This window comes from Falco punctatus, assembly GCF_963210335.1.
Source record: "Falco punctatus genome assembly, chromosome: 2".
Classification (NCBI taxonomy): Eukaryota; Metazoa; Chordata; class Aves; order Falconiformes; family Falconidae; genus Falco; species Falco punctatus.
Genome location: NC_137581.1, coordinates 70,626,674 through 70,648,553, shown reverse-complemented (window position 1 = coordinate 70,648,553; position 21,880 = coordinate 70,626,674). Strand labels below are relative to the sequence as shown.

At 40.9% G+C, this 21,880-nt stretch overlaps 1 protein-coding gene across 15 annotated transcripts in view; it reads right to left on the bottom strand.

Annotated features, from left to right (window-relative positions):
- The window catches only part of INPP4A (inositol polyphosphate-4-phosphatase type I A), a 130,471-nt gene that overhangs the window by 62,616 nt on the left and 45,975 nt on the right, over positions 1–21,880 (bottom strand). For 14 of the 15 annotated variants that reach the window (XM_080377279.1, XM_080377271.1, XM_080377281.1 and 11 more), the window contains exon 2: positions 16,133–16,192. The gene's annotated coding sequence lies outside the window, so the exon portion shown is untranslated. Of the gene's footprint in view, positions 1–9,022; positions 9,134–16,132; positions 16,193–21,880 lie in introns of all 15 variants that reach the window. The other variant, XM_080377280.1, reaches the window with a different exon arrangement.

Below are 21,880 nucleotides of genomic sequence, written 5' to 3'. Positions count from 1 at the left end.
ACACGTTCCTACACCTGGTGTCTCTGTGTCTCTGCATCACTGCTGGAGAGGCAGTACCTTCTGGGAAAAAGGGCAGGACCAAAAGCTGAATATAATGACTGGGTCAGAGCAAAAGGTTAATCAGGCCTGGAGGATCTGAGAGTAGGCAGCACTAGGGACACAGAAAAACAGTATAAAGAGCAGTACTGGTATTTCGTGAGGCACTTCCAGGTTTGCACTCCCAGATTCAGTTGACAAGCACCCTGGGACCTTTCGGAGCTGGACATCGCACCAGACCTCTGTACGTAACGGCGAGTGTTAACAGGACATACTGTGTTACCACAGTTCATCGTTGGCCCTTGCAGCACTCTTACCCTGTAGCCCTTTAATACCACGTTGCCATCACTAGTGACTGGCCATAAAGCCTTGCAGGGCAGCTTGCAAACCCTGAGAACTTGGGCTTTTCAGGCTTGCTCTGTCTGAACTTTTCTTGACCTGCTTGGAACTTTGTTTTAGCCTGCAATTAAAGTTGGTTTAATTGTAACAACAATTTTTCCAACCACCCAGATGTCTAGGGCTAATTTGTTTTTACTTCTGTTTATCTTTGCATGGTAACATCATCATTTTACAACTCTTAACAAAATTATGTAGGGTAGAAAAATACAGGACTAGTATGGTAGCAGAGGCCTTGAGAAGTGGAGACACACGATGGACAGGACTAAAAGCATGGGATAAAAGGAGATAGAGTTGACACTTGAAGACACTGTAGCTAGACAGCTCACCCATGGTCACTTCAAGGACTGCATATCTGAGGCTGGACAAAACTGGTTTTAGGGATAAAAAACAGGAAAAAGGAATAGCTAACATGTACATAAGGTACCACATGTAGTAAATTCAGATGTAACGTGGAGCTGCAGACCAATGAAGAAAGAGCAAGTTTAGAAGCTTGTTAGCAAACATAAAAATAACCCCAAGTGGATCCTAGAGTGAAGCAGCAGCAACTACCAACATGAACACCATACTCCTCCTGTCAGCATCTGAAGTCCTTTAGGTGCTGACAACTGCCGAAACACCCCCACATCCCCACCACAAGAATGAAACCACTTTAGGACCCAGAGGAGCAGAAGGATGAGCATTATAGCAGGATAAAGACATAGACACTCCATGTGTTCAATGATTTTAACTGTGTTGTTATTTGTTGAGACTTTCCCCTATACAGAAGCATCCTTTCTTTTCCTGTAATTACTAGATCTGCACAAGTAATGATTCCTGGATTAGACTGTAAAGACTTTAATTATAATAACAACAGCTTCTTGCCTTTAGATATAAGGTGTGTTTCATCTTTGCATATAAAAAAGGTTTTGAGTATAAGGGCACAGATATGGAATTTAGTGCCATTCTTCACCATTTACTGGAACCAGCAGATCCTGTTGTCATGCAGTGTTTTAAGACAGAAATTTTTAAACAGTTGGGAGCACTAATTTTGCTGTTTCCAGCTTTTTCAGGCCATGCAGACCTCATCTCTAACTTAATTTAGAGAGTTTTTATAGACTAAAGATGCAAGAATGAGAGCTAGACATAACATTGCTAGGCCAGTTTGTGATGACGGGGGTAACATCTATGGTCCAATCTATTTGCTTCCACTGAAAACATAAAATGATCACCTGCCCACAGTGATACCACTGTAAATCACAGACATCAGTGTAATCCATCTTTGTCAAATAATTATTTTAAAACAGTAAATGCCATAAACCTAAACTTTTTACCTGTTTGAAGTGAAACAAGCTAGAACTATGACAAAATTAAATGGGATATTATTAAACTCTTATATCAACATCTTTTAAACTTTTCTGATTTGAAAACTCCCTGAAAATTTTGCAGTGAAGAACCATTTGGTACAAGTTAATTTAAAGCTACTGATCGTAGGCTTGCTTTGCTCAGTCACTTCCCACCAACTTATTTGCATAGTTCACGGACAATTTAAAACCACCAACTTAAACATTATACGAACCAAACAGCTATGATTGTCAAGACTAATTTCATTTTTCATTTTACATTGTTTCCATCTGCTCAGAACTACACAAATTATTCACCTAACATTCTAAACTTTTCCATGTTTGGTCTCAATTTAGAAGTAAATTTGTATTTGGAAAGTGTGAGCAAAAGCCCTTCTGGGCATTTTCCAGTTCTGAAAAGGGAAAGTCTATTAATAACTCCTTTATCCAATTAAAAACAACAACAAAAAAAAGTAATCTTTTTCAACAAAGAAAACAAAAACAAACTGAAACTGAAAGCCACAGGGCAAATACCTCTTCATGAGGTATACACTTACGAGAAAACCCAAACAAGCAACCTGCTCATCCAAATAAAAGTGAGTTAAAGAAAAATCAGTCTCTGGCATTACCTAGGGGAATGAAACCAGGGCCCACTGGTTGAAATGCAGGAGACTAGCACTTGATCCAAACCCTTCAGACCTTTCAATACTGAAGCAGCAACAGCATCAAATCCCTGTGAAAATTCACGCTAATAGAGGATGATGCAGGAACAGTGGTACCAGTGTGCGCTCAACAAGCACTTTGTTAACTCTTCCATTCTGAATAGCTCTGTGGCTAAGTATCTGAGGGATGGCTCTGTGGTAATACGGACTCAGATTTTAAAGAGAACTCCATGTGCAATGAACTACCAAATCACATCTTGATCTTGGCTACGAAATTATCTAAGTGCTAGACAACCTCAGGTACACAGCCGCAGTTCACCATAAAGAATGTGAAAGCCACAAAAATACTGTTCTCTACAATTCTGTTGTACTACCAGTTTTTATATGACCTAAGGCCCACAAGTAGCTTAGCTAATTCAAATGATTGGTACTGTAACTCCCATCTTGCAAATGGATGAGTGTTTTCAGAGATCCAGAGGGTGTGAGAAGTATAGTTTGGAGATTACACCAGGCTGGGCAGGAGTGTTGATGTGCTGGAGGGCAGGCAGGCTCTGCAGAGGGATCTGGACAGGCTGGATCGATGGGTCGAGGCCAACGGTGTGAGGTTCAACATGGCCAAGTGCCGGGTCCTGCCCTTGGGTCACAGCAGCCCCACGCAGCGCTACAGGCTTGGGGAAGGGGGGCTGGGAAGGGCCTGGTGGGAAAGGGCCTGGGGGTGCTGGTCAGCAGCCGGCTGGACATGAGCCAGCAGTGTGCCCAGGTGGCCAACAAGGCCAACAGCGTCCTGGCTTGTATCTGAAACGGTGTGGCCAGCAGGGCTAGGGCTACCCCCCTGTACTGGGCACTGCTGAGGCCACGTCTCAAACACTGGGTTCAGGTTTGGGCCCCTCACTGCAAGGGGGACGTGGAGGTGCTGGAGCGTGTCCAGGGAAGGGCAACGGGGCTGGTGAAGGGTCTGGAGCACATGTCCTGCAAGGAGCAGCTGAGGGAACTGGGGGTGTTTAGCCTGGAGCAAAGGAGGCTCAGGGGGACCTTATCGCTCCCTACAGCTGCCTGAGAGGAGGCTGTGGGCAGGTGGGGGTCGGTCTCTTCTCCCACATAACAAGGGACAGGACAAGAGGAAACAGCCTCAAGTTGCACCACGGGAGGCTTAGATAGGATATTAGGAAAAACTTCTTTACTGAAAGGGTGGTCAAGCACTGGAACAGGCTGCCCAGGGAGGTGGTGGAATCACCCTCATTGGAGATGTTTAAAAACCCCATAGATGTGGTGCTTAGGGACACAGTTTAGCGGCAGACGCGGCAGTGTTAGCTTCACGGTTGGACTTGATGCTCTTATAAGACCTTTTCCAACCTAAATGATTCTATGATTCGATAGAAGTTTGACTCTACAGTAAGGTAGAACATGCAAAAGTTAATATATTTAATAACATTTTCATTTTTTTAAATGTGACAGCTACACAAATGGACAGTTTTGCCTGCAGTTAAACTGGCATAAAAGCAAATGTCATGAAATTGCAGCTATATCTGCCTTTTTAAACTGTAGATAAAATACATTGCCTGGGAGAATACAACGGTGGCATCCAACTAACTAGTGTTAAAATGTATTCTATTTTCCGTCCCAGTGAAAATCCCCAGGTCAGTCCTGCATAAGTGAGAACAGAGTGTGCAAACACTTGTCCAAATGGATTTTCCTAATGTGACCTGTCATATTGTAAAAGGACTCTTTAATCTGACAAGATTACAAATCAGACTGCAGGAATCAAGTGAAAAATATACCTCGAATTTCCCCTCAGTTCTGGGAAAGCCATGACCATGTGGTAATTGCTATGTCTGTTTTTCAGGCACCTTTACAACCACAATCTTTTCAGCTGTCATGTTCAGCTTTTCCTGTTTGATTGCTAATATGGAAACTGACCTCAGGACAGAAGATATCTTACTCCTTTTGTGCTATATGAATTCAAAGCCAAAACATTAAGATACAATATGCCAGTGCCTTCTCTGTAGTGATGAATGCAGCTGGACATAGAAGGGATCTTTCCTATTCTGTGAGGCTCCTATTGAGTGTATTGATTTTGTCTAATCTAATGAAAGATGTTTTGTAACAGATGCCAAGTACTTATTGGTACTTATTGGTGCTCCTGAGGAAGGGGAAAAAGGACAGTTTTCAAACAAGACTCAGAAAAGCAGTTCCAGATGACGGGAGTTGTGCTGGGAAAGTTACAAGCTGCTTGAAGACTTGAAGAAAAATCATGAGAAATTTGTTGTCTGTGCTTGCCTCTTCCCTTCACTGCATAGCAACATATCCAAGCTCTTAATTACAGACAATCTGCAGTACCACCAAGTCACTTGAGACCATACATTCCCAATGTTCTGGGAGTCTGTTTTTTCCATGGGGATCAACAACCACTGCTCCCTGAGTTACTTTTGCTCCTAGCAGTGCCTTCTTGAAAAATCAGTCCTCAGGAACGCTTTCTTTTGATTTTATCTCCTTCCGTATCAAATACTATCAAAAAGCACTGCTCTCCCAACTATCCTTCTCAAAGAAATAAAAGACTCTGTGGCAGGGTCATCTGACTTCATAGCTATTGCTTGATCCATCAAAGCAAACGGGTTATCACATATAACTCATTGTTTGAGGATAAAATGCACGAACAGGCACCATGCAAAACAAAGTTGATGTGTCATACTTATGAATCCAAAACAGAAAAGGCTTTTTCTTCCTGTTATAGTATATGGATGTCAAAGCTGATTCACAGAAATATCACAGAAATAAACCAGAAAAATAAAGTTTGTAATTCAGAAATGAAATGCTACCTTTCAAGCTATTACTTGTGCTACATATGTCTGAAATGTTTACAAAAGGCAATTTTTCAAAGTTTCTCTTCAAAGCTATTTATGTTAACTCACCCTTGAACTAGCAAAGAATTCATCTGAGAGTGCATCAGCTGACCTAGAATATTTTGTCTTATCTCCTACTTTATTGTTCAAAAGATTTTAAATGTGCCTAAACTCTATTTTCTCTTTTTACCTAGTTCGTGTTTCTATACCTATGAACTATAAAGCAATAAAACAAAAGCAGGTAACAAAAGATAACATTTTGTTCACTAACAATGGAAACATCAAAATCACTTATACTGATATATAACTGTAATTCTATGCTAATCTTAAACCTTCATAGACGGCACGTGAAAATACAGCTCTTTTGCTAAAATATTTTTAAAAAAAAATCACACAAAAAAATCAGAACCAAACTAAACTATTTATATATATACATAACTAGAAAACAAGAAATTCCTCTCCCAATAACAGTGGATAGAAGGACAACATTAAAAATTGGCTTTTGCTGCAAAACATGTTACTGAGCCAAACAGAATGAAGTCTGATTGTTTACCATCTTTTCTGTATTCCTATTAGCAACAGATTCGTACCATGATACTCCAGTAAGTAATTTGACAAGCTTTCAACTTGGTTTTTACCAGTCTTCTTTCCTAATGCTGTTACTTTATTTCTGTAAGGACAGTGTTAGTCTTTTTCCTTTCTTAAAGGTTATTAATCTTCATAGTAGAATCATACAGTTCCTGTATTAACCTGGGCTCACACATTAAAAGAAACAGAATTCAGGGAATTCCAGTTATTAAGGAATAAAGGTGTTGAAAAGTATTTCAGTTTTTCTGTGGCAGTTTACCTAGTGAAAGTTTCCCCTCTCTTTAGACTGAAGACAAGATCTTTACCCCACATCTTAAAGCACAATGAAGACCTTTAAAAAAAGAAAATCAACAAAAGGTAGTTCACATTGGCTCCTTTCCCTTCCAGCATCCACAAAAATCATAGCTGGTGCCTTAGTTCACACCGGTTTTGCCTCTAAAGTCAGGCCTTGTTCATCTAGTGCTAACAATCTTCACTGAAGATGAAGGTACCTGTCTGTATTAACAGGCATGCTTATTAAATGGGGCCTGGGTCAATTTACAGGATGGGATTAACAAACACAAAGAGTGCCAGCTGAAGGACAAGAAAAACACCTCAATGTGGAGATCTCCACATTTCTGGAACGAAAATTCCAACTGAAGCAGTGGAAATCCAACTATCCAAGATGCTTCCAGAACACTATACCAAACCTGTAGGTTTATGCAGCTGGAGTTTCCTCCACACAACTGTTTTTCTCCACACCTCCACTCTGAATATTTGAGAATATTTGGCAGCTGCCTGGGACAGCTCCAAAAATCACCTTATCACAGATCACAGCAGATTTGCCTGAAGGGAAGTCACCAACATGAACGTGCACAACCTCAGTGAAAACGCCTCCTTTCAGAAAAAACAGATCAATGTTCAAATCTCCCACTAAAACCAGCTTGGTGTTAACAGCCCAGCAGCACTTTTTAATTATTTTTCTATGTTTGCTCACATTAACATGGGCAAAAAGTCAACAATAAAGTACAATTTCAGACAGCTTATTTTTTAAATGCTTTCAAGGAGAGTGAGCTCTCACAAGGGCCTGAGCCACAACACATCTTTTAGACTCTCTCATCTTTGTGTTCTAGACATTTTTGGGGTTAAAGTCTAGCAGGAGCTGCACTAAGTTCTGGGTTTTTTTAATATGGAAATTACAGAACAATCTCGAACATAAATATTCCCAAATGGATATATTTTTGTTTCAAAAGCAAAATTAGCATAAACACATTTCAAGAAGAAATTAATATTATCCCTGTCATGCTTGCCTCACAAACTCCCAAAATACCTTGACGCATTTTATTTTTTGTTTTTATAGGCTACAAGATATCCAAACAGAAAACATATTATTAAAATTACCATGACAGAAAGATCCAAAGCAGCTGGAACCTCCCTTGTCCTGCATGCAGTTCAGCAGAGATACAGTCCACACAGACTCCATTTAATTGTACAAAAATATTTCATTTTTTATTAGTGTGTACAAATCTGCATGAACAATCCACGAGGTCAGTGTTTACCTTGACTAAACACCATGCTATGAAAAGGTCAAGAAAAGCGTAGAGCCTTTGGATGGGATTCATTTTGCTAAACTGTACTGAAGTTAAGCAAAACAGGCAACTAGTTAGAACCGAGTAGAGAGATTGGAACCTTCAAAAGGTAATTCTTTCTTTTAAACAGCTGTCTTAAGAGACTATGAAACAGGACTAGATTTGCATTCCAGCATCTCATGTTTAATGATGATCTGCAACAGTTCTTGGGCAGACCAGGGAAATATTCTAAACCTGACAATATTCTTGTTTGCCATAGAATCATTTAGGTTGGAAAAGACCTTTAAGATCATAGAGTCCAAACTGATCATGTCAGAGATGCACACCATGTTTCATTTGCACTAATTTAATCCACTCCCTTCCTCCCTTCATCCCTCCCTCCCTCCCCCAACAGAGGAACTGTCATGGGAAAAAGAAAGGTTAGCTAGAAATTCCTCTATTTCTTTTTCTTCCTCAACAGGAGCGTGAGATGCCTTTTTCCTGAAACTTAGGAGGTACAAGTCCCTCAGACCTGATTCTTTTTTCTCCTCCAGAAATCACTTCAAGTGATGTTCTCCCAGTTTTTCTGGGCATCTCTGTAAGTGACAGCCATGCAGGCCTGAGATGCTCCAAGTGTTGTCTCTCAGGAAGAGGCGTAGACAGATTTTAAAATTAAAACCCCAGTTTACTAACCAGGAAAACGTGACTTGGAGCTAAATAAAACCTACAATACAGAAAAAGAAGTCAAAACCTAAACTGGGACAGAATCTCAATCTAAAGGAATAGATAATGACTCTTACAAACAATAAACCTGATAAAGCACTCACACATTTTCACTCTTAGCTTCTCAGTTCTCCCTTCTTGCCATCCATTCTCTGGGACTGTCATTCAAAGCACTGTGTTTCCAACAGAACATCCCCCTTCCAAACTATTGACAATGCAGTCCATAAACAGTGTTTTTTCTTTACTGTGGCAATTTTCCAAGTAAGAACTGTGAGATCATCCCACAATTGTTTTTACCACAGAACAATAACAACTTAGTACCACTATGAAATAATGAATTAGGAAAAAGGGGGGTGGGGGGAGGCGGGGGAAGAGAAGTCGTACGATTCTCTTTTGATACTCTTCTAAGCACTTAAAAACCTCAGAAACACAGGCTAAGTACTTACTAACAAACAAATAACTATAGAACTAAACATAGCGTTGCCAGAAGTACGTTAAAAAAGTTTCTTGCTGTGGCATTTTCCTCCTGTTATTTTATGGATAATTCTGTTAAAGAACAACCTGATCAATGTCTTAATAGCTGATAAAGCCACTTAGAGCAACTAAGGATTTGCGACAGAGGAAGAAAGCACATTACTTACCCTTGCTCAGAGAACTCAGCTCCTTTTTGAACCTGGTGTTGGACAAACCAGCATCTAGGCTGATTTGAAGAATCAGTCAGCAATATCCAGGTGAGCAGAGGTTATCTTTATTTGGCAACGCTGGGTGCATGGGGGATCGCTCCACCAAAGTCATGCACCCCGAGGGGACTTTTCAGCCCCCCCCCTTTATACAAGCTACTTATATCTATTCATTAGTTTTCCAAGAAATCGTCTACATATTAATTACAATTCTGAGAATTCATTCACATATCTCTTTCCTGCGCAATGTCCTTGAAGAGTTGTCGCTGTGCAGACTCTATTCCTTACCGGCCACGTTTAAATTCTTTGTCTTTGCCACGTTGCATGTACAACAGGAATCTAAGACAAAATGTCCCTTCTAGAGATAACCAACCCAAGGACTTAGCAGTCTGTACATCCGTCATGGGGCAATAAAGGTCCTTGGACATTTCCCGACTTCTAACTAAACACAGGTGCGTCATCCTTTAGACAAGTGGTACAGCATTCACTATTTAAGGCAAAGGGCAGTTCTTCACTACAGCTACAAGTGTAAGCATTTGTCAAACTAAGGAGATATCTGGGGCAAGGGCTGTCACTGACTGTAAGTACTGCACCCGTCATTTGTCACTACAGGCTCATCAGGGATCTTCAACCACAATTTTCAGTTCAGAGTAAGCTTTTCTCTCAGTGGTCAAGAGTTTGCTGTCCAGCAGTCTTCTTTCTAAACGTTATCTTTGTCATACGCTAAACTTAACACGCCTATGTCCAAACCTACAAATTCCATTGATGTCTGATTTACCACACAGCTTTTTCAGTACAGTGCAGGGAAATTGCAGGGCAATACAGTAGACAGCAAGTATCACACTGTATAGCAGTGACCAAAAAGCACAAGCTGCCGAACAGCCTAAGCCCAAAGAATCCAAGCAATTGCCCTTCATAAATCTTCAAACTCCTCCTCAAATGTACATCAGGCATTCTCCTACTGGCTACTGTCATATATTATGGGATTATCACTATGCATTTCAATGTTGGCTATAAATATTTTATCCATATGCTACATACACACACAAACTACAGTCACTAAGATGTGCCTTATATAAAGTTCACATCACCTCTAAATCATGTCTGGACTCTTCTGTTTCTGCATCATAACCCTCCTACAACACCACTGTTACACACAGACTTTTATTAGTCCTCTGATGGACTACAGACATCGGGCTTGTTAGCTCTCACCTAGGTGATGTCCACCACACTCCAAAGCTCCCCAAAGCTGCAGCAACTACACTTCCCATTTTGCTAGCCTTCCTGACATATCCAACACAGCTGTCTGACTCCTCTTGTAATATCATTCCTTTGATCACCCTTGCGGCTTTCCTCTGCATCTGTTACATACTGAGCTGAAGTTTCTTGGGTATGGCAAGAAGTGTTACACACTTATTCCAGGTCAGGTCCCAGCCCTGATGCATCCAGCTCAGGTGCCTTCCCTGGAAATACCTCTCCTGACACTTCCCTGGATCCCATCCATCATTTCCATAGTGGTCTCAAATTGACAGACTAGAGACAAACTTGAGCCCACTCACCTTCACAGAGGCCTTTCTCCTTCAGAGTTTTCCCATTGCTGAACTCACTCTTCACGGGAAAAGCTGGGATATTACTTCCTAAGTTGAGACCACAGCACCATCCAACTTCAGGCATCCAGCACAGATGCCAGAGTCAGGTGCCTAGCTAGCTCTTAACAGTCAAGGCAGAAAGCAGGCGTTGGGTGCCTAATTAAAAATCTGTCTCTTTCCACTGATTATGTAAGAGCTTAGACTGCTAATTTCAACACCAAGGTTAAACTCAGTAAATGAATTCCTGCTAGTGTGTGGCCTGACACTTTACTGTGTTGAATTCAATCCCTTCAGTATTACCTACTTGTACAAATAATTGTAAAGTCATTCTTTCTAAAACTGTCTACTGGAAACTAATATCCTCCTCCCAACAGCAAGTTTCAACAGCCCACTTTCAACATGACAACACAATCAACTCAAAAAATACCCAACAAAAAGCCTCAAGAACACTAAACAAGTCAACTCCCAAAGAATAATTCATCGCATATATCTAGCTCCTGCTGCCTCCCCTTATGCTAGTTCTTTGCGTGAGTTTACAGCTCTTACACTAACCCAATCTTCCTTCACCTTGAGCAATGATTTTGGTGCAGCACCGTGTTAAATGGTTCAGTAGAATCCAGCGAGACCAGATCTAGCACATTTTTTCTTTTTCTAGAAAACCTACTTTCTTATTAAAAAAAGATACTAGGTCAGTCTCACATGACCTATCTTAGCAAAATAGATCATGTTTCATCCTCCTTCCACTCAATTACTGCATCTTTATTTACTCATTCCTTAAAAAAAATTTCTAAGCTTATTAAGGTCAAATTAATGAGCCTGAAGTTGCCTTTTCACATTTTCAGTTTCCTTAGAGATACATATAACACTCAATAGTATCAAGTAAAAAAAAATTCTCTAAAAAAAATCTTAGTAATGGATCTATATTTTAATTATACATAAAAAAGGTACCTTTAAGGAATTTCCAATCTGAGAATTCCCAATACAGAAAAACATAGAAAGTCACTCTGACAGCCAGAAAGTCCGATTGCTTTTCAAATACAAGAGATGCAGAAACTGGATGCTTCTTCTGAGACTACAAAAAGCTATGTGAAATGATGTGTAAAATATCCAAGAATTGCTGAAAGTTCCTGAGACCCCAAAATCACCAGACATACAGAAAGATATAGCTAGGGCGCTTGTTTAACTTGATATGAGAAATTCCAGTTCAAATCTGAGATGCTTCTGGGATCTCTGTTACACAAGTCTCTTGAAGAGCTGCACAGTACCTTATTCCCAACATTCAGTACAATTTCTTATATTCACAAACTATTGAATACATTCACATAGACTTCCCAGTTCGTTGGGTCACTTAAGCATGCTACACCTGGAAAAGTTTCTGTGCTGAAGCATGATTTTCTTGATAAAATTTCAAGGCTTTTTAAAAGAATAAATACGCTACCCAGTTCAAGAAACCTCTTTTATATGATCCAAGAACTTATTCCTTTTTTTTCCTTTTCTCGTTGTTTTAGCACTTTTGTATCTCTATCAGCTTGCTATACACATGCAAAAACTTTGCAAAAAATACCTCAAAAGCACATGAAACACTCCCTTAGTCTGCAATTTTAAGGTCTTTTGTTTGACCCGAATCAGCATTTCTATGCCTTGAGCTGAAAGCAATCATCTTATTAAAAGGTGATATTTGTGTTATTGCCTCCTTCAGACAAATTGGGCCTGAATTTTAAGACACCTACCTATTAATTCATTCTTCAAACAGTGTAAGTGTGATTTCTGCATGCTGGTGCTTTAGAAGTCAGTTTGTACCTGTCTGTTCATGTCACGCAGAGTTCAAAACAGCCAGTGAAGACTTCTTCTGAATATCATGGCTACAAACTTCTGCTGGGCCTCTGCCTAAATTCACACTTACGGGGCAGCACATATGTAACTATAAGCTTCAGTCCTACTGAAATGAGCAGAAAAGTTGGGATTTCTCCTGATGTAGACTTTAAGGCTGGCTGGACTTCCTGGGAGACCTCAGATCACTGACAACTGCTCCTGACTTCACCAAGGGCTGCAGGTGCTCAGTGTCCGCAAAGGACTTTTATTGAGATGTCTGAGTTTAGATTAAAGATACGTACTTGAAAATTTGACCCCAGGTGTTTAATGTCCATCTGCCCAGCCCTCCCAGAAGTTATGAAAAATCATGCACTAAAGCTAAAAATAACTAGGAGCTTTTTTCTGCTATTTATTCTGCAGAGACTAGCATGGTAGCAATACCCTAGTCTGAGGCATACTACCACTGCAGATTATTGTCTGTTATTACAGTGCTTAAAGCTATTGTATTCCACCTAGCCTTGGGGACAATACAGAGAGCTGTCAAGTGTTTGTACTGCACAGTCCAGACCTTCTGATGTATGGAGGTCTGGACTTAAGGACCTGCATGGTCACTTCCTATCTTACCTTTCCTAGCTATATGGAAAAGAACACTAGAAGTAGGAAATGATCCATATACAAAGTTTCCAAGAATGAAAGCAGCACGGTAGGCAGCTGATTTTGAGGGTTCGTTTAGATGGTTCGGACTAAATGTTAATCCTCCCAGTGTGTTTTAGTGTAACAATTTTCCCTGAAATCTTCATAATGATTCTGTGTAGTTTACCTAATGCTGAGATTATTAACAAGTAGGTACTGGGAATTTTGTAATTTAAACGCTAACAGCTTTGTAATTAAAATACAAACACAGGAGTAAAATTAAGATATTATGTAACTGAAGGTAAGCTTGGACAGGGTAACATTCCAAACACTTTAAATGCCTTGATGTCAGAGTGGCACTTAATTTCAGAAAACCCTTAATTTATTTTTGTGCTTGCACAAAGTAATAACCCACAGAACATTGTAGTCTCCAGACACTAAAAATGTCTTAAATTCTGCTGCCACCTTCTCCCTGACTCTGTGCCCTCCACAGCCGTTCTCATTAGCTATGTATCATCACATCCTCTTACCCTTCTTTCTGTCACTCTCCCTGTATTAAGGCTCTACTCAATCTCATTATGCCTTCATTGAAGATGTTATTCAAACTCAGTCCTTCATCTCTGTCTTCACTGCTAAAGTCATGGTTAACTCTGCAGACGAGTATCAGCAGAGTCAGAAAAACACTTAATGGAATATAGATCATTATCGGAAGGCCAAGTGCCTCACATTATGCAACAACCGCACATGTAGTTACTGCAATTACACACATCAATCTGGCATGGTGCATGCAACTGCTCTAGCGCTAACAAGAGGATGATGAACATGAGGATCACTGACCATTTAACACAGCCATGCCCTCACACATAGCCTGCTCTGTATTTTAACATACTTTGCAAACTGTCAAGTGGGGAAGGAACAAACTAGTGAATGCTGGGTTTTGTTAAAAAACAAACTGTAAAAGCAGATAGTAAACTTGCAGTAAAAGCTAACAACAACAATCATAAAGCAGCTTGCTGTACTAATAAGTCACTCATGCAGTTTGTCTTTTCATCATCTATACCAGTATGTGCTTTAGCAGGGCACATTTCCTAGAGATGTCACCCAGAGAACTCACTGACGGGAAAGCAGGGACTGCTACTTAAAAAGGATGCCACTGAAAATAAACTCCGTTTTATATACACACATTAAAGAGCCTCAATCAAAAAAGCTATGTGGAGCTTTACATATGCAAAATTTAATTTTTACTCTTAATGAAGAAGCCACTAAATCCAAATCAGTTGAAAGAAAACATGCACTATAATACCAAGCAAGCAGCCAAACAGAAGTGGGTGGCATTCTCTATTCTTTCTTTACCATTATCTCTCCAGACCAAATCTAAGAAAAAGCTTCAGGTGAGCAGTGGGATCTGTCTATATGGAGTTGATAGCACAGCCAGGGCCACATTTGAGAAACACTTAATTAGGATGATATGCTGTCCCTGTAGGGGAGCCCCAAATGCTGGTTTTTTCCTCTATTGTTATGGATTTCTTTGAAAGTGTGGAGACAGACCCAACAGGGAAGAAGACGTAGCTGTCTTGGTGAGGAATGACAATTCTTTTTTAATTTCTTCAGCCAGAAGCAGCACTGAACTGGATGGAGATGCAGGATTGCCCCAGGCGTATCTTTTCCAATACAGACAATGATTAATAGAAGAAAGAAAGATGATATGGATGACTAGTATTACCGCAATTCCTTTTAAGTCACAGTAAAGCTAGTTACAGGGTCTGGCAACACTAATTTGCTGCTGGCAACTTCAACTCAGCCTTCTTGGGATCAAGAAAGATCTGTAAGCGCATGCCTGATTCCCAAGTTATTCTTCACTGAACAGTTCAAGGTAGTGAAAGGCAAAAATTACACATAAGCCCCTGGAGCATCCTGTTGTGCACTGTACTCCATTCTGTCCCAGTTAAATAACTCAGTCCACGGTACTGACCGCTCACTTTAATTACAGATGTAGGCACAATCACGGCAGCACACCTATCTAGACTTTTCAGTAATTGATCCTCAGTCTGCATTAAGACACATATCTGATACAAGAAAAGCAATAGCGCAAGAGAAAGTGTATTTGCTGACTCTGCTTGATCTTACAAATGAGCTTATTCTCCCTTAGTAGGGCTTGGGGAAAAATACCTGAGAAGTCACTGCTGTTCACCACTGACTACTCCACCATTCATTCTTTGCTAAACTCTGTAAAAGGGCAGAGGGCACTACATCAGAGGTGAGGAGACCGAGGGTTCCTCCTCAATTTCTGCACACAATTACCCATGTGACCAAGAGCATCACATGTGACCATGAGCATCACGGTTCACCTCCCACTGCCTCCTATTCCCAGACCAGCAAAACTTCCTGCCTCTGTCTCACTTGGTTGGTGTCTGCTTCATAGTGCCTTGCCGTAAAGGCCATATCCCACACATCACTAGCATGCATGCCACAACTTCTCTTATTTTCTGAAATTGCAGAAGCCAGGTGCAGCTCGTCAGCCTGACATAAAGCCCACCAACAGCTGCTCTGCCCCACAGGAAGCAAGGCGAGTCCTGTGACTGAACTTTGCTTGGAAACAAGCGGGCAAGAGTCATCTCACAAGAGTCTTCTGCTAACAGCAACCCCACCAGGACTCACATTCACCTCTCAGGGCCTAAGCAAGGTAACCATCATCCTCTGGCCCTGCCACATCACAGGACATAAAAGTAGCTTGTTCACTGTGGAGAAGTAAATACTTGGCAAATGTTTGTGAAGTGCCTAGCAGGTTTTAGTCCCCATCCTGAAGGATAGTCCTCTACACTACAGCAATATTCAATGACAGCAAAGGCAGATCTGCCTTCTTCCATCTCTGTTGACCCAAGAAGTTCAAGGAGGAAAAATAAAGAACTACCATTTTGTTCTTACAGCGGAAACAGGTGACAAATACTGGCCTTTTAGCACAGGCTATACTTCAAATCTCACAAATTTCCAGAAACACGTCCACATCACTTGTTCAAAGATGAGCAAATTATACTGTCACTAGCTAATGATCTACCTGAGCTTCTGTGGACAGCGCACACAACGATAACAGAAAACCTCTGATCAATACAATGTATTACACAGTACAAAACATAGGGTAAGCATGCCGCTGATACCAGAATGCAGGATCTCATCAGTACTTCATTATTTCTGAGGCTGAAGTTCCTTTTGCTTTGTCTGCCTCTAACATTTCATCTTTGAACCTTTGCATTCAGTGTCTGCAGATCATCACACATTATAGCAACAATCACTCAAGTTATATTACCTTACTCCATCTTTCACAGCTGAAATTCGGCATGCGCATCCAGTTTTTCTTTAATAAAGTCTGAAAGACACAAAAAGGACAAACCATTTCTGACTAAATGGATCTACATAAACAGGCTAGTAGTATAAGAATTTTTTTTTTTTGCAAAAAGTAATAAATACAGGAATCATTTTTTAAAAATCACTAAAAACTTGTAAAAAATGCAGTGTTATTAACGTTTTGTAATATAGCTCCTTTACCATTTGAAACAGAATATGGACTGTGGATCAGTTCTGAGCAAACAGAACGTAAGAATAAAGCTGAAAGACATTTTAGAATAAAGGTACCATGTGGATAACTGGCTAGCTGAAAAACTTCACATAGACCTAGTCCAGCTGGCTGGACAAAAATGCACATCGCTCTCAGCTTATCTGAAGTAAAGCAAAAATACACCGTCTTTGGCTGTTCTTGTTACACAATAACAGGAAGATTTCGGTGGGAAAAGAATGTTGCAGGTGGGAACAGATAACGACAGAAGAGAAACTAGGGGCGGGCTTGATATTTAGGCAACGAACCAATAATGAGCTTAACTTTTGTAATATGTATGAGCTAATTATAACAAGGCATAAAAGGTGACTGTAAGGGACAATAAACGAAGTCTGCTGATCACTCATATTGAGTGACTGTGTCTTCCCTCCGTCGCGACAGTACCATTACTGTAACATTTTACACTTAGGGACTGTGATGTATATCTCCCACTATATTAATGAAAATACAATGCATTTAACTAAAATGACTTTTCTATTAAGTCTGTAAAAGACTCAATGCAGTTACAATATAAGAAGCTCAATAAAGTAGCTACTTCATGTCACCAGCAACAACTGAGCTCTCCCAGCGCAGCTTCTCAACTCAGCTACCTTGTCCCATCTGCTCATTCCAGCCACAGTTAGTGCTGGGGTCACCACATGGCACTGCAATTCCTTCCCCATCCACGAAAAAGAAATACTGGCAACTGAACCCAACCTCCCAAGTGATTTTTACTTCCTGCAGGCCCAGACTGAATTCAGATGCCACTGGCAAGGATTCAAGAGTCTCATTTCTTGCTGCCAACACCCACAGCTTGTGTCACCACTGTGACAAGGAACATACTGTCCTTGGCCACACCAACATCACTCACCACACCTAAGCAACAGGCATCTTAATGGCGTGTCTTCCCTTCGAGAAGTAAAATAAGACATTTTCTAGCACATTTTATCCCATATATCAATCAGTCCAGAACCCTTACCCAAGTTCATTGTCAAACAGATAGACAATCCACACAGCAGGAAAGTAAGGCAGCTAGACACGAAGCTTAACTTTAACTTGAGAAAGCCACAGCCTTCCTAGGCTCCCTCTGAAGCCAGCCGAATCCAACATCTACACCACTTAATCCACCAGCTACCGGGGTCAGCCTCTGAGAGGGGCCCTGTGGTGCAGGGGAGGCTCCCTGTCACACTGCACACTGCTGCTTCTGTTTTGCCTAACACAGCTGCCACAGAGTTTAACATCTGGCCCATGGTCTCTTCTCAGCTCCCATGATGATCTTAAGACACGATCATTATTTTGTGAGGGCACTGTTCTGAATTTTGAGGTTTATGGTTTCCGAAATGATGCAACAGCTGTGTTGTAACTCAACAGAAGAGTGCTTTATAGCAGTAAACTAGGAAGAGGTGCCTTGCACCCTGGCATGAAGGCAGCCCGGGTGCTGGGTAGTGCATAACCTGCCAGGATGGAGAGCAAAGTGAGGTGCAAACACAAATGTGGCACAACGCTGGCCATATGGGGGAGCAGCCCATGGGGTGAATTGTTTCTACCAACTCACTCCAGAAAGAAACCCAGAAGTAAAGTAACACACATATAAAAAAAGCAGTGGATCAGGATGAGAGAGCAAACTGGAGAGCAAAGCACAGATGAATCTGATGGGAAGTGGGCTGGGTTACAGCAAAAGTCCACGACAGCAGCCAGCTGAATACTCCAGCTCACCTTCTCAGCCTTTTACCTTGAAGGCAGGAAAGAAGCAGGATTCCTCTAATGTGGTCCTACTGAAATTACTATCTCTTGCTGTAGCCCAGACATGACCATCTCAGGTATATCTTTTAATTCTTCTCTTTTTTCCTACTGACATGAAAATCCTGTCAGAATGAAAGAGAATTTATGTGAATCCATATAGGCTAGCTGCACAATGGACCCTCTGCAGCATCACAGCATCTTGCAGGCTGAGGCATCACAGACGAGCAGAAGCCAAACACAGCAAAGCAACACCACGATGTTCAACACACTCTGCTGAATGATTATTCCTCTGCACATCTCTTTCCAAGAGGGAACCCATTCCTCAGCAAGAGGTAGTGGAATCTGACTTTACAGAATAATTAAGACTGGAAAGGATAGTCCAGCTTTCTGCTCCAAGCAGGGTCACCTCTCAGCTCAGAAAAGGTTGCTCAGGGCTTTATCCAGTTGGGTCTTAAAAACATCCAAGGACAGAAACTGTTGAGCCTCTCTTGACACTGCTGGACTACCTGTTGTTACAGGTGCCACTGGAACTAGTAGCACTAGTTATTTCAGGTTTCCAAAAGCATTACAGAAGGAAAACAGTAATTTATAAGCGACTGCTTACTGCACAACTGATGCACCACACAAACTCATGTTTCAGTTTCACACCTTCACCTCTCTATTTACACTCAAATTACAGAACAAAGACATTAACTGTGTACCTTGGAGTTAGCAAATAACTATAGATTAAATTAAGGCCAAAACAAAAGCTTTTCAACTAGTACGCTCTCCAGGACAACAAGTATGATTTTTAACCTAAAATAGCAGCCATTTTGCTACAACAGCGCATGTTAGAAATCTTTGACCATGGTACCACAGAACTGTGGGAAGACAACAGGTTCCTATGTGAAGATGACACTTCTCTAGTAAAATATATAGATGGGACAAATATATAAATATATACTGTAGGATCCAGAACACTAAAACTTTAATTCACAGAAAAATATACTGATCGGCTATAAGAAAAACACTCCTTAAAACATTAATTTCAGGGAAGATTCATACATACAGCAAACGGTGTTCAGATTTGTGATGCAGTAATTAAGAAGCAACTCATCAGTTTACAGTGCTGTGTGTAAACATTAGGAAAATCAGAACTACCAAAGAAGAACCAGAAGTGAAATAAAAGAAAAAAGATTAAGTTAAAAAGACAAAATGACACACTACAGACTAACAAAAAACACCTCTGCTAAAAATTGGAAGTTTATCAGTTGAGAAAAACCAAGAAGAAGGAAGACTTCTATGTCAGACAAAGCAGCCGCAAACCAGGCAGATCCTGCATTAATGTGTACCAGCCAGTATGCTCGTCACCACAAAAAGCAGCAATGAGACTGAGTCAGGAACACTGGCTACAACAAGCTAAGCGCTGCCCACCTCAGTCTGTAACACGCGTAGAGAAAGGCTTATGAGGACAACAGAGTCAGCCTCCCCAGGGTAGACCAAAAAATTGTTAAGCTCGGCAAAGTGGAGGCTGAGATGAGTTACAATTTGCTGTCCAGAAATACGTGACACCAGAGGTGAAAAAAGCCTTAAGATATATCGGATGTTAACAAAATAACTAACCTAATGGGAGTAACAGCAACCAACAAAGGTAGCTTAGCCAAGGAACAATTTGGTTTCCATATAAAAGGAAAATTATGCCACTGTTAAGACTAGACTCCACAGTGCAGGAAACTCCATCCAGTCCTATGCATCTGTGCACTCATCAGCAAAGTATCTAAAATTTCTTAGAGAATTCTATCGCTTCACAGAAAGGGCCTATAAGGCGGCTCAAGTTTTCTTCTCTTTTTGTTGTCCACGGTGAAGGCAGAACATACTTGAGGTTCACTTCTATGACAGCCAGTTCAGATGAGAAGTTTCAAAGCATTTTACCTACCCTGCCTTTTAGAGAGTTCTTCAGTGAGGACAGAGAATCTGACGTTATGTGGAGCTCTTTTCAGGGTTAAATGCCATATGCAATAGTTTTTGGCAAAAAAATCAGCATTTTACTTTGGCAAATTCAGTGCAGGCACACAAAGTTCCAATTTGATGTCCTTTATAATTTCAACTGTATTTATTTAGTACAGCTATTTTTTCCTTTTTCCATTCTAAAAGCAGGGCACATACTGTGAAAGCTCCTAGACACCATGAAAGCTACTCACAAAGCAAGTCACAGCCAGCCACAGTTACCTGATCAAGGGCTGATACAATGGACCTGAGATATTACAAACCCTGTAATACACTGTACCACCATTCACCTTCAGGACATTCAATACAAATACTTAAATCTGGTCAGCTATTATTCATTGCTCTTAAAATGAAGAGATGAAAATGGCCCAGATGATAAAGGAATCTAAAAATCCTATTTACAACGCTATGACAAAAAAATGACAAGTTCTATGGCCACAGGCAAATCCTTTCATCTCTGTGGGTTAAGCTCACACATCTGTAAAATACAGATGAGGCAACCTAGTAACAACACAGAGTTTCTCTGCTGGCAAGTTATAGTTGTGCCTTGCTTACTACCATCCGGAAGTCACATCCATACTGCAGAGCAACACTGGAAATCACATATTCTAGAGCGACGTGTTTTAAAATCATGCCGTCAGCGAGACTTTTCAAAAAATCTTGCAACTTCTGCAGGCAAGTCCTACCTACCCATCTCCCAGAAAGTTCTGACCTCGTGCAGGTGCCTTCCTACCCTGCGTTCCATTTTAAAGGTGAATTTAGTTCTTCAACTATATTTCTAGATATATCTGCCTGTAAGTTCTCCTCTTTGACACAATCACATTTTTTAACTGCACTCCAGTTCCGTTGTGCTTTGATAACCGATCTTAAACAACTAAAGTGCTAGCTTTAGCCACAGCAACTAAATTGAACGGCATTAGTACATGCCCAGGTAGTAAGCCCCGAGAGTCCAATGTCCCTCCAATATGAAAGATCCTAACTGGGCACCAATGTAAGCTGCTCTTTTTCACCCTACACTGTACAGTTTTTAAATTACACTGCCCTGTAATTAGCAGGGCCTCAGGGCAGAGCGTGGTAATGCACTACTGCAGACCACACCAAAGCACCAGATTCCGGGCATGTTCTACCTCTGGCCTTCTGCATTAAGAATTGATGATTATAGAAAAAAAGATTCTTCAAAGACTGCAGCATGGTTTTGCATAATTAAAACCATAGAGAAATTGTTTTGCAGTTGACTGATGGTGGCAGTTAAAGCCTAAGTGGTTGCTGCCAGATTTTAAAAGCCATTCAGATCCCTGACTATAAGGAAATGATATATATAGAGAGATTTTTTTTTTTCTCCCTAACCCCTTGTACTTGCAACCAGGGTTACCTCACGAACTGAGGAGAACACCAGTTCTCAATTAAATCTGCTGCACCATTATTCCTAAATACCGCAGAAAGTAAAACACGTGACACTATTCCCTGTGGAGAAACCTCGAAGTATGATACAAAACAGACACAGGAACGACAGGGAGTATACATGCTCCTATTGAAACCCCCTCACTCGCTCCTCCACCCTCCCTTCTTTCCTCTTTCTCACTCGCTGGACAGCAGCTAAATCACTCCAGGGAGAAACAAACAACCAACCCTTTTCCTTTGCAATTAAACATGGTGCCAACATCCCTGAAGGGTACCTGCAACCCGTAACACCAGGTATGATTTTGTCCATTAGTTAAACAGAGGAGAAAAACA